This window comes from Hyla sarda, chromosome 2 (genome assembly GCF_029499605.1).
Source record: "Hyla sarda isolate aHylSar1 chromosome 2, aHylSar1.hap1, whole genome shotgun sequence".
NCBI classification, from domain to species: Eukaryota; Metazoa; Chordata; class Amphibia; order Anura; family Hylidae; genus Hyla; species Hyla sarda.
In genome coordinates this window covers 227,669,290-227,681,480 of record NC_079190.1, presented here as the reverse complement: position 1 = coordinate 227,681,480, position 12,191 = coordinate 227,669,290, and the positions used below count along the sequence as shown (strand labels likewise).

The window sequence follows — 12,191 nt, the reverse complement described above, 5'->3', positions numbered from 1 at the left end:
CATTGTGTTGTCTTGGCAATGCAACCCTCTTCTCCCACTCTTAACACACTGATAGCAACACCGCAGGAGAAATGCTAGCACAGGCTTCCCGCATCCATAGTTTCAGGTGCTGCACATCTTGTATCTTCACAGCATGGACAATTGCCTTCAGATGACCTCAAAGACAAAAGTCTAAGGGGGTCAGACCTTGGGGGCCAATCAACTGGCCACGACAACGACAATCCACTTTTCCGAGGACTGTTCATCTGTATGCACTGGACCTAGGCACGTCATAATGTGTTTTTCAGCCGCAAGATGGTGCACCACCACATTATGAGTGTTAGGTCCGAGCATTCCCAGATGAACAGTTTCCTGGAAAGTGGATTGGTTGTCGTGGGCCAGTTGAATGGCCCCCAAGGTCTCCACCCCCTTAGACTTTTATCTTTGGGGTCATCTGAAGCCAATTGTCTATGCTGTGAAGATACGAGATGTGCAGCACCTGAAACTACGGATACTGGAAGCCTGTGCTAGCATTTCTCCTGCGGTGTTGCTATCAGTGTGTGAAGAGTGGGAGAAGAGGGTTGCATTGACAATCCAACACAATGGGCAGTATATTGAACACATTTTATAAGTGGTCAGAAACTTGTAAATAACTCATGAAAGAAGCGCCTCAGGAATGTCAAGATGTAGTTGTTTGGGGTTTGTGGGGTCCGCATTGAGACCGTCACCTGCCTCTCCTCTCTTTGAATAGGGCAGTTGCCCACAAAGCGAGAGAAAGGGGATCCGGGACTCGCCGCTTTTACCACCTCTCAGTATCTTCTACAAGTGTTGATGGTAGCAAAGGGGATGTAGAAGATTTCAGACATGAAGGTTGCAATGCCGAAGGTGTTCGCTGCGGAGAAGCCCTGTCCCACCAGCATCTTCTTGCAGAACACGTTGTGGGACATGTCCGGCACCCTTCCATCCACTGGCTTGAACTTCAAGGCAACAGTCCGCCTCATCCAGGGCTCCAGCTTCTTGATTTGGGGCTCTGCTGCCCTTCTGCCTTGCTGGGGTGGAGGTTGAAGCTTGCTTGGGTTGGGGCTGGACCTCCTGGCTTTGCCCTCCAGCCTCCTGGGTCGACTTGCTAGTTGAGGCCATGGCTTTTTCCAGCAGGCTCTTTTCCGCTTCCTTTCCAGCTTTTGGAGAGTCTTCACAAAGTCTTCTTTCCTGGGTGGGAGGAGCTATGCAAATTTTCTCCAGAGGCAGCAAGCTTCTCCGAGAAGATTCTGCGCCACTTTCATCTTCACTGAAGTTCCAGAATTCCCCATCCATTTGCTTCTTTGAAGTTCTTCATCGGGTTCTTCCGGAGCTGCAGTCTTCAAGATCTTCTCCTTCTTCAGATGTTCTGAGGCAGTTTCAGGAGATTATTTTCAGGTGGTATGCTCTTGAGAATTGCGGTTCTAATAAGAACAAAAAGTACTGCAATCGTACTACTCAAAATCTCTACCACAATGCTGGGAGTTCTTCAGACCTTGGGGATCATGGTATCTCCCCTGCCAGGTAAGTATCTGCAGACAGCTGTTTCTGGGTATTTTCCCCTCGTCAGTACAGAGCAGGGTGATCTGGCTTGGCCGGTGAGAGGCCTGTGACTACGATAAAGGATTAAGTATATCACTTCTCGGCCTTTTGGCTATGATCGAGTGTAGTATCTGTTCTTATCAGTTCATGCCGGTGGCGCGAAATGCCGGTATTGGACTGGTGGGGATGGGTGCTGCATAGAAGGGATAGGTGTACCAGGGCGTTAAAGAACACCAGCTCAACGGTTGCCCCAACGTGACCTGTTTCCTCGCCATGAGACTGGGAGGGTATAGAATCGAGGTACTTTTGTGTCTCGGGGAGTGGTGACCCCCGAGGTGCCAAAACTCACTGGGAGGATAGGCTCGCTGAGTGGAAGCACTTGCACCATCTCTCTACACCTTGTGGCACTCACCTCTTGATTCCCGGGCTTCTGGCTAGGATTGGAGAAGTTTATAGATCCAGGCAGTAAACCTGCACACATTCACTTATTTATTTATTTTTTGTTCACTGTGTCTCTTTTTGCCTGTTGTGTGTCCACAGGATTTTTCAGGATGCGGTAGCCCTCCTGGTTGTCTAGGGGAGATGTGTGTGGTCATCAGGTTCTGCACCTCCCTGCAAAAACTCTGGGTACACCTGCATGGGCAGGGTACCGACCATTAAAGGGTAGCTCCCACCATCCAATTTTTTTTTTTTTGCTAGCCCGTCCCCCCCCCCGCAATGCACTAGCCCGTTCCCTCCTCCCCCCCCCGCCCCGCATACCCCGTTCCCTCATTACACTTGCAGTTACTGCAGAGTCCGGCAGCGGGCGTGCAGGGACAGCGGCAGCAACGAGGCAGTGGCGGCGATGTGCGGGAGGAGTGGCCTCCCAGCCAGTGGCTAGGGAGCCAATGCGCTCGCTCCCGCCTGTCTGATTGACAGGCAGGGAGCGAGTGCAGCCTAACTGAAAAAGGACTGATTGCCACTCCAAAATCAGTCCTTTTTCAGTAGCAGATTTTTAAATGTAAATTAAACCTTTTTAATGAAAAAAATAATAATAGAAGTATATTAGAGATATGTTGTAGTACATATGTACTACAACATATCGAAAAATAAAGTTGGTGACAGTGCCCATTTAACGGCTCTACGGGCAGATACCTTGGCTAATGCCAAGGGGTATGCCAGGAGCATTTGTGGTCCCTTAGTAGCTGTCACAATCACACCCTATCGGTCCAGCCAAGACATTAGAGAGAGTGTGATGGTGCAAGGGTTAAAGCCGCCAGACCTCTGGGTATCCACTACTAGTCCCAGCAAGTCACCAAATTAACCCTTAGATGAACGTGTTTCCACCAGAGCTGCCTTCAGAAAGGTGAGCTCATATATTTAGAGATCAAAGACCAGAGCTGATTAATTAAACATTTAATCTGATAAAAGGTATCACAGTGCTATGCTTAAAAATAAACAAATGACATACAGGTACAAAAATATGAAAGAGTTTAGCAAGACAAGTTCAGAAAACAAAAGATGAAGTTCTTACAGCATGATGATATAGCAGTCCTTGGGAGAGAGTCCAGTCTTGTCAGCTTTTAGCACAGCCTTGAACAACCTGAATCTAGCATTGTTAAATATTATATATCTGCCTTTTGGAGGGAGACTCCATTCCCCCCTCCCCTCTGATCCCACCAGGGGGGGCATCTCTGTTCCTGGCCCTCTTATCTGGTTGATTATATGATGGGACCAGAGTGCCCTTACATCCTGCTGCTTCAAAAGAGCCTCTGACTTCAAAGGAGATACAAACAAACAGCTAGACCCCCAATAAAAGGCAATACACAAACCCACAGTCTGAATGACTGCAGTAGGGATGTCCTTTTCTTAGCACATTAGCTCCAGTGCAGGCTTGGACTGCTTGCGATATGCCTCCATATTTCCGAGATGAGACAGAGGAGGTAAAACAGGAGATGGGGGGGACAGAACTGTCTTGCACTCTTTTTGTATGTCTTTTAAACCAGCACTGAGCTCTGTCTTTGGAATTTACACACAAGAAGATGTATGCAATTTCTTTTTAGTGCTAAGATTTCCTTAGAGGTAAAATCCAGCAAGCACTAAAAATCTCTAAATATATCCCGACGCTGCCATCATTTGTTACGATCACACCCTATCGGTCCAGTCAAGACATTAGAGAGAGTGTGATGGTGCAAGGGCTAAAGCCGCCAGACCTCTGGGTATCCACTACTAGTCCCAGCAAGTGACCAAATTAACCCTTAGATAAACGTGTTTCCACCAGAGCTGCCTTCAGAAAGGTGAGCTCATATATTTAGAGATCAAAGACCAGAGCTGATTAATTCAACATTTAATCTGATAAAAGGTATCACAGTGCTGACTGTATAAAAATACAGAAACAAATGACATACAGTTACAAAAAATATGAAAGAGTTTGGCAAGGCAAGTTCAGAAAACAAAAGATGAAGTTCTTACAGCATAATGATATAGCAGTCCATGAGAGTGCTGTTCTTAGGATGGTCTTGTCAGCTTGGGCACAGCCTTGAACAACCTGAGTCTAGCATTGTTAAATATTATATATCTGCTTTTTTGGAGAGAGACTCCATTCCCCCCTCCCCTCTGATCCCACCAGGGGGGGCATCTCTGTTCCTGGCCCTCTTATCTGGTTGATTATATGATGGGACCAGAGTGTCCCTTACATCCTGTTGCTTCAAAAGAGCCTCTGACTTCAAAGGAGATACAAACAAACAGCCAGACCCCCCAATAAAATGCAATACACAAAAGGACACACCGTCCGAATGACCTCTCACCCATGTCCTGGACAATCCATCACACACAGTTATAATTTATAATACACATATAGGATTTTAATAATCAGGCCATGGGCCTGACAGTAGCTTTGGCGAAAAAGGACATGGAACCTCGCAGATACCTTTTGGTCCGGAGGTGAAGGGTAAGGTTTGTTGGGGGCCTCTCTCCTGTTGGAGAAGGGCTTGCGAAAGACCGCATCCTTTGTGCATATTTTTTTAGTGTAACACCTTTTGCACTTTTTCTTGCACTCTGGTGATTTGAGAGCATGTTCCTTGGCTCTTAAATAAAAATAAATAAAAAAGCTGTCTGCAGATAAGTCTTCTTCCCATCTGTGGACAATTCTGGTTTGGCATAAAACCCAATCAGTTTTTGAGACTCTGTAACTGAAGCTAAAGCTGATTCTAGGGCATGCTACCTGAGAAGGTGGTGTGATGAGATTCTTTGCATGTTCCTATATATATATATATATATATATATATATATATATATATATATATATATTAGAGGGGGATCATATATGAATTACATTACAACAGCCATTAACATGCATGAGATATGACCATCCACAATGAAATATTCAATTTGTTGTCCTGTGAGTCATGAAATAAATTAATTATTCTTTGTAGGAAAGAACCTGCAGGTTAGTCTAAGTTGGACATTACTAAATCAATGCATTTACAGCACTCTGTGTGAATGAAGATTTTCCAGCTTTTCTGTTTCTCCACCTGTGCACAACAAGGATGCTGCCAAAATGCTATACAGCGGGAACTGAACAAACAAGTCAATGTGCTGGACCGTTCTGTCCCACTGCACATATTAGATTTAAACAGAATGAGCCAGCAGCAAACATCTTTTCATTAGCTGCTCTTATTGATCACTAGAGAAACTACAGTATTCACTAGTTCTTTTATACTTTTGTACTGTGATCTGGAGACTCAGCCTTTGAAGTGCACCCTATTTCATAACCTCAGACCAAAGAATGGTCCTGTTTTAATTGGCTAAAAATAAGCCAATTCATGCTCTTAAAAGCAAGAATATCAGTGTTCCATGTAACTGTTAACTTTAGGTAGAGGAAGGGGGAGAATTGAAATAAAACTTAACTTTTAATAAATGCTGTTGAAAAACATAAATATATATATATATATATATATATATATATATATATATATATATAGTGAATAATGTACTCTTACTCACAGGGGATACTGATGATGAACCCCTGATCAGTATAAACGCAGGAAAAGACACACAGTTATTATGTAATAAAATATACTGTCAAAAAAGCCGTATATAAATCAAATAGGACCAATAGCAGTCCCCATATAGATTGTCACAGCCATTTATCAGAATATAGCATTCAGACCAAACACATTGCCCTACGTGTTTCGTTTCACCCAAGTAGGTGACCTCATCAGGGGCTCTCCTCAATGTGTGTCCAAAACAAATTAGGACAGTGTGTCAATACAACCTGTCCTAAGTCACATAAGGGTCAATTATGCCAATTTTGGGGGGCTGCAGATACAGTTACACCCTCAAATATAATACTGACAGTACAAATAAATTGTGCCACCACATCTTAGTGTAGTTTTATGGCACTCTTGATCTCAGGACAGAATCCGGTGATTCCTGCGAAAGAAAACACATGTACAGGATACCATCAACCCAGTGGCGGATCCAGGGGGCGGGGCAACGGGGCAATTGCCCCCCCTCCCGAGATTTCTGCCCCCCGATTTCTAACATGGTGGAGCGGGAGCTGTCAGCTCCCGCTCCACCGTTCGTTCATTAATTTACCTTTCTCGCCGCTGGAACGTGATCGGCGATCAACAGCAGGCCGGCGTGATGATGTCACATTATCGCGCCGGCGCCTTAAGATCCCGTCACCGCGGCTCGCCGCTCACCTGTCTGCACTGTCTGTGCAACTAAGATAAAGAGAGCTGCTCAGCTCGGGAACGTAATATAAGTGTATGTATTTTTTTTTTACTGTTTGGCACATCTATATGGCACTGGGCTCAGGGGGCAATTAAAAAACTTAGGGGGCACAAAAAAGGATAAATTTGATGTGAGGTGCCCGTGACAGGTGGGCATTATATGTGAAGAGCACATGACAGGGGGTCCCCTGTCTTGTGCTCTTCACATATAATGCCCCCTGTGCTGTGCCCCTCACATATAATGAACCATCATCATGTGCCCTTCACATATAATGCTTCTGTCACGTGCCACTCACATATGATGCCCCCTGTGGGGCAGAACAGGGGGCATTATATGTGAGGGGCACGTCACAGGGGGCATTATATGTGAGGGGCATGTCACAGGGGGCCTTACATGTTAGGGGCACAGGACAGGGGGCAGTATATGTGAGGGGCACATGATGAGAGCATTATATGAGGGACACAGCACAGGGGGCATTAAATGTTAGGGGAGCATGACGTGGGGTATTATATGTAAGGGACACAGCTCAGGGCATTATATGTAAGGGGCAACGCACAGGGGGCATTATATGTAAGGGGCACAGGACAGAGGGCATTATATGTGAGTGGCACAGCATAGGGGGCATTATATGTGAATGGCACAGCACAGGGGGTATTATATGTTAGGGGCACAGGACAGAGGGCATTTTTATTATGTGGGGGGTACAGGACAGACATAATTAATGTGTGAGGGGTGCAGGAGGGGCCTTAATTATTATATGTGGGGGCACTGGATGGGGCATTATTACTATATGTGAAGGCACAGAGTGTTTTGCATTTTAGAGGTATGGTGTATATTATAAAGGAATTTCAGGGTTGGTACGATTTTTATGTGCCACAATACATTACAGTATTGTATTCAGAGGGTGCACTGCACGACAAGGTTATATTCAGATGGTACAGTGTGTCTAAGTATTATATTTAGAGAACGCAGTATGTGGCAGTTTTATATTCAGAGAGCTCAGTGTGTGGTAGTATTATATTCAGAGAGCTCAGTGTGTGGTAGCATTATATTCAGAGAGCACAGTGTGTGGTAGTATTATATTCAGAGGGCGCAGTGTTTGGTAGTATTATATTCAGAGGGTACAGTGTGTGGTACTATTACATTTAGAGGGTACTGTGTGTGGTAGTATTATGTTCAGAGAGAGCAGTGTGTGGCAGTATTATATTCATAGGGTACAGTGTGTGGTAGTATTATATTCAGAGGGCGCGGTGTGTGATAGTATTATATTCAGAGAGCGCTGTGTGTGGTAGTATTATATTCAGTGAGCTCTGTGTATGGTAGTATTATATTCAGAGAGCGCAGTGTGTGGTAGTATTATATTCAGAGGCTACAGTGTGTGATAGTATTATATTCAGAGAGCGCTGTGTGTGGTAGGATTATATTCAGAGGGTACAGTGTGTGATAGTTTTATATTCATAGAGTGCAGTGTGTGGTAGTATTATATTTAGAGAGCGCAGTGTGTGGTAGTATTATATTCAGAGGGTACAGTGTGTGGCAGTATTATATTCAGAGGGTACAGTGTGTGATAGTATTATATTCAGAGAGCACTGTGTGTGGTAGTATTATATTCAGAGAGCACTGTGTGTGGTAGTATTATATTCAGAGGCTACAGTGTGGGGTATTCAGAGGATACGGTATTTAGCAGTATTATAATAATTATTGTTTTCATATAGAGGATCAGAATCCGCTGACAAATTAAGGAGCCATCTGGGTGTCATTTTCTGCAGAGAGAAGATTTAGCTGACAAAGTCACAGCGGTATGTACCATCGAAGCTGTCATCTGTAGTCACTGATATCATTGTGTATTCGCCTCACTATGTCCCTTCAAAGCTGTAGTCACTTGTAAGTTTTGCAGTTTTCATGGGTGAAACAACAACTCCCAGCATACCCTTACAACTACTTAGGTAATACTGGGAACTGTAGTTTTAAATGGTAAAAACTTCTTTAGCACTTTCCCATTCTGTGACAATTTGTATATTTGATTATGCTGGAAATTATTTTCTGCAACCTGCTACACTGCGGGCATCACAACTATACTGCCACCCTAATGTGGGGGAACTACAACCTAATGTGGGGGAACTATACTGCAAACTAAATGTGGGGGAACTATACTGCCAACCTAATGTAGGAGGACTATACTGCCAACCTAATGTGGGGGAACAATAACCTAATATGAGGGAACTATATTGCCAACCTAATGTGGGGAAACTACAACCTGATGTGGGGGAACTATACTGCCAAACTAATGTGGGGAAACTACAACCTGATGTGGGGGAACTATACTGCCAACCTGATGTGGGGGAACTATACTGCCAACCTAATGTGGGGGAACTATACTGCCAAACTAATGTGGGGAAACTACAACCTAATGTGGGGGAACTATACTGCAAACTAAACGTGGGGGAACTATACTGCCAACCTAATGTAGGAGGACTATACTGCCAACCTAATGGGGGGGGGGACTATACTGCCAACCTAATGTGGGGGAACTAAAACCTAATGTGGGGGAACTATAACCTAATGTGAGGGAACTATACTGCCAACCTAATGTGGGGAAACTACTACCTAATGTGGGGGAACTATACTGCCAAATTAATGTGGGGAAACTACAACCTGATGTGGGGGAACTATACTGCCAACCTAATGTGGGGAAACTACAACCTGATGTGGGGGAACTATACTGCCAACCTAATGTGGGGGAACTATACTGCCAACCTAATGTGGGGAAACTACAACCTAATGTGGGGGAACTATACTGCCAACCTAATGAGGGGGAAACTACAACCTAATGTGGGGGAACTATGCTGTCTACCTAGTGTGGGGGAACTGGAAACTATGCTGCCTACCTAGTGTGGGGGCACTATGCTGCATACTTAAAGGGGTGCCCCACCGCCCCAGCATTCTGAACATTTTGTTCCAAACCCTGGGTGCAGGCTGCGGGGGTTGTGATGTCATAGCCACGTCCCTTGTGACGTCACACCACACACCCTCAATGCAAGTCTATGAGAGGGGGCGTGTCGACCAGCGTCTGATACTCTAATAGTGCCCCTCCCGAGACTAGACTCTGGATCCGCCCCTGCATCAACCTGAGGCCCAGGGACTGCACCTGTAAAGGGAGAGGACAATTAACTCACAGTTACGATGTCCTGGTAGAATCTCTCAGTGCGGGGAGAGCTGTGCGATACTGCTGGCTGCTTGCGCCCATGTGAGAGAGAGAGACAGGGTCTGACAACATATCCGGTTTCCGGGACAGTGGGTGGTGCTCGGAACGAACGTCTTCACCAACCTGGCACCAGGGTCAGGAGAGATGTCCGCACATGTGAATCCTATGAAGCGGAATGCCGGGCGCATTAACCCACTATATGCCGGACCGCATGTCTCAATAGCAGGCCATTCTGTAAATGGCCAAGGTATCTTGTATGGCTTAGAATGTACGAAGCCTATAGAACAGCCTAGTGGCATGATGACTCTATAGTCTATGACAGTGACAGATAAACGACTAGTCTAAATATGTAATTTAGCCAAAAGAGAATAACAAGCCTAAGATCACATATTTGGACCCCAGTGTATACAAACTAACTGGGAGACCGGGTAGGAGGACCCCCAGTTAGCCGACAAGGGATAGGGACAATCCTAATAGATTGGGGACAAAGGGGGTTAAAGCAGGGGCCTAGTGAACCTAGTATACAGCCTAGGCAACCCTACACTATGCCCTATTCCTAGGCGGGGTGGCCGCCCTAAAAAGAGCTGTTCCGCTCTGGAACCTAACCTAATTGGCCCTGGAATTCCCTAGTTAGAGGGTGGTCTAACTGTAAGGCTGACTACAGCCCCCCCCCCCCCCCCCCCCACACTGACTTCCTACCTGCCACCCTCAAGGAAATATCCCTTGTCTGATAAATATTACAGAAAGCTGGTAAAGCACAGCTGCTCGTTTAGTTTTATTTTATATTTTATTGATATGCTGTGCCACTGCCGTATCACGCTTGTTTATAATGTTGCCCATGTGCTCGAGAACCCTCCTGCGCAACTCGCGAATCACTTTACCCACATCTAAGGTTACACTAGCACACGGCGACATAGTTCACAGCTTTTGTACTTCAATTGATGAATCCTTTAATGTTATACATTTTAGTAGATGTAACTATGTTCACATTTACCGTTTTCTTCATGAACGCGCAATCCCGGCAGTGGCCACATTTATATGAACCTGTGATTCTATTCCTGTCAAGCCATGTACCTGATGCAGGAAGTGATGGAAAATGGCTACTTGTTACCATATCTCCAATACTCCCCCCCTTATGATTCATAAACTGGGGGTAGTCTCCAACCATGGGGCTCAGATCCTTATCCATTTTTAAGATGCTCCAATGACTTTGGAGTATTCGTCTCACGGGGCCTGACATTTTATCGAAGGTACCTATGATTTTACAAATTGTAGACTCCTTTTTACGTTGTTTGGGAACCAGCAAGTTGTCACTTGGAATAGATTGGGCGTTTTTAAAGGCAGGGATAAGGACCTGATTCGGGTATCCTCTTTCCCCGAATCTTGCTCTGAGATCACTGGCCTATGTTCTGAATGCCTCTTCCCTCGTACACAGGGGCGGATATATCGCCTGTGCAGCCGGTTCAGCTGCACAGGGGCCCAGCGTGAGAGGGGGCCCGCTGCCCTCTCCAGGTACGGCCCCAGAGGCGAGCATTAGGCCTCATACCACTGCATACTTCCCGACCACAGCAAGTTTGACAGCACCCGGATGGACGCTGGGTTCAACCACCCCTGCAGCCAGTGGCGTCTCTGGGGGGGGGGGGGGGCGGGGTTAGGGGGACCAGAGGGGGCCACGACCCCCCCTACATCATGATTGCCCCCCCCCCTTGTGCCCCCCCCTAGCAGCAGTAGGTCACTAGCAGCTCTCAGGGCCACCAGTAAGGGGCCCGAGTCCCCGCTGCACCCGACGCCCCCCGGAGCCATCTACTCCGGCATCCTTTTTTTAAATAAATCTTCAGCCTGCAGCCCTATCACCACGCAGGGGCCGCGCTATGCAGACTGGGAAGAGCAGACAGGAAGCTCCTCCCCCTCTCTCACTCCCCTGTATGCTGCTGCTGGACCTTGTGGAGCAGGCCCGCTGTATGTATACAGGCCCGGACACCACCAGTATGGAAGACTTACCTGCCCAGTGCCCACTGCTGATGCTGCCCTTTTAAAGTAAGTAACTTGCTTGGGGGAGAGGGGGAAAGTTGTAGGAGACAGTGGGAGGTAGTTCAGTGTTTCCCAACCAGGGGGCCTCCAGCTGTTGCAAAACTACAACTCCCAGCATTCCTTAGGCTTTATGAGCATACTGGGAGTTGTAGTTTTGCAACAGCTGGAGGTCCCCAGGTTGGGAAACACTGATCTATCTATCTATCTATCTATCAATCTATTATATATCTATCTCCTATCTATCTATCCATCTCATATCTATCCATCCATCCATCTATCAATATCCATCTATTTATGCATCTATCTATCTTTCTCATATCTATCTCATATCTATCTATCTATCTATCTATCTATCTATCTATCTCATATCTATCTATCTATCTATCTATCTGTGACATCACTGTGCTTCATAATAAACTGTGACATCACTGTGCTTCATAATAAACTGTGACATCACTGTGCTTCATAATAAACTGTGACATCACTGTGCTTCATAATAAACTGTGACATCACTGTGCTTCATAATAAACTGTGACATCGCTGTGCTTCATAATAAACTGTGACATCACTGTGCTTAATAATAAACTGTGACATCACTGTGCTTCATAATAAACTGTGACATCACTGTGCTTAATAATAAACTGTGACATCACTGTGCTTCATAATAAACTGTGACATCACTGTGCTTCATAATAAACTG

The 12,191-nt window shown here is 45.7% G+C and overlaps 1 pseudogene; it reads left to right on the top strand.

Annotated features, from left to right (window-relative positions):
• The first annotated feature begins 1,631 nt into the window (after window positions 1-1,631).
• LOC130359961 (U2 spliceosomal RNA) lies at window positions 1,632-1,775 on the top strand (annotated as a pseudogene).
• Window positions 1,776-12,191: the final 10,416 nt, after the last annotated feature.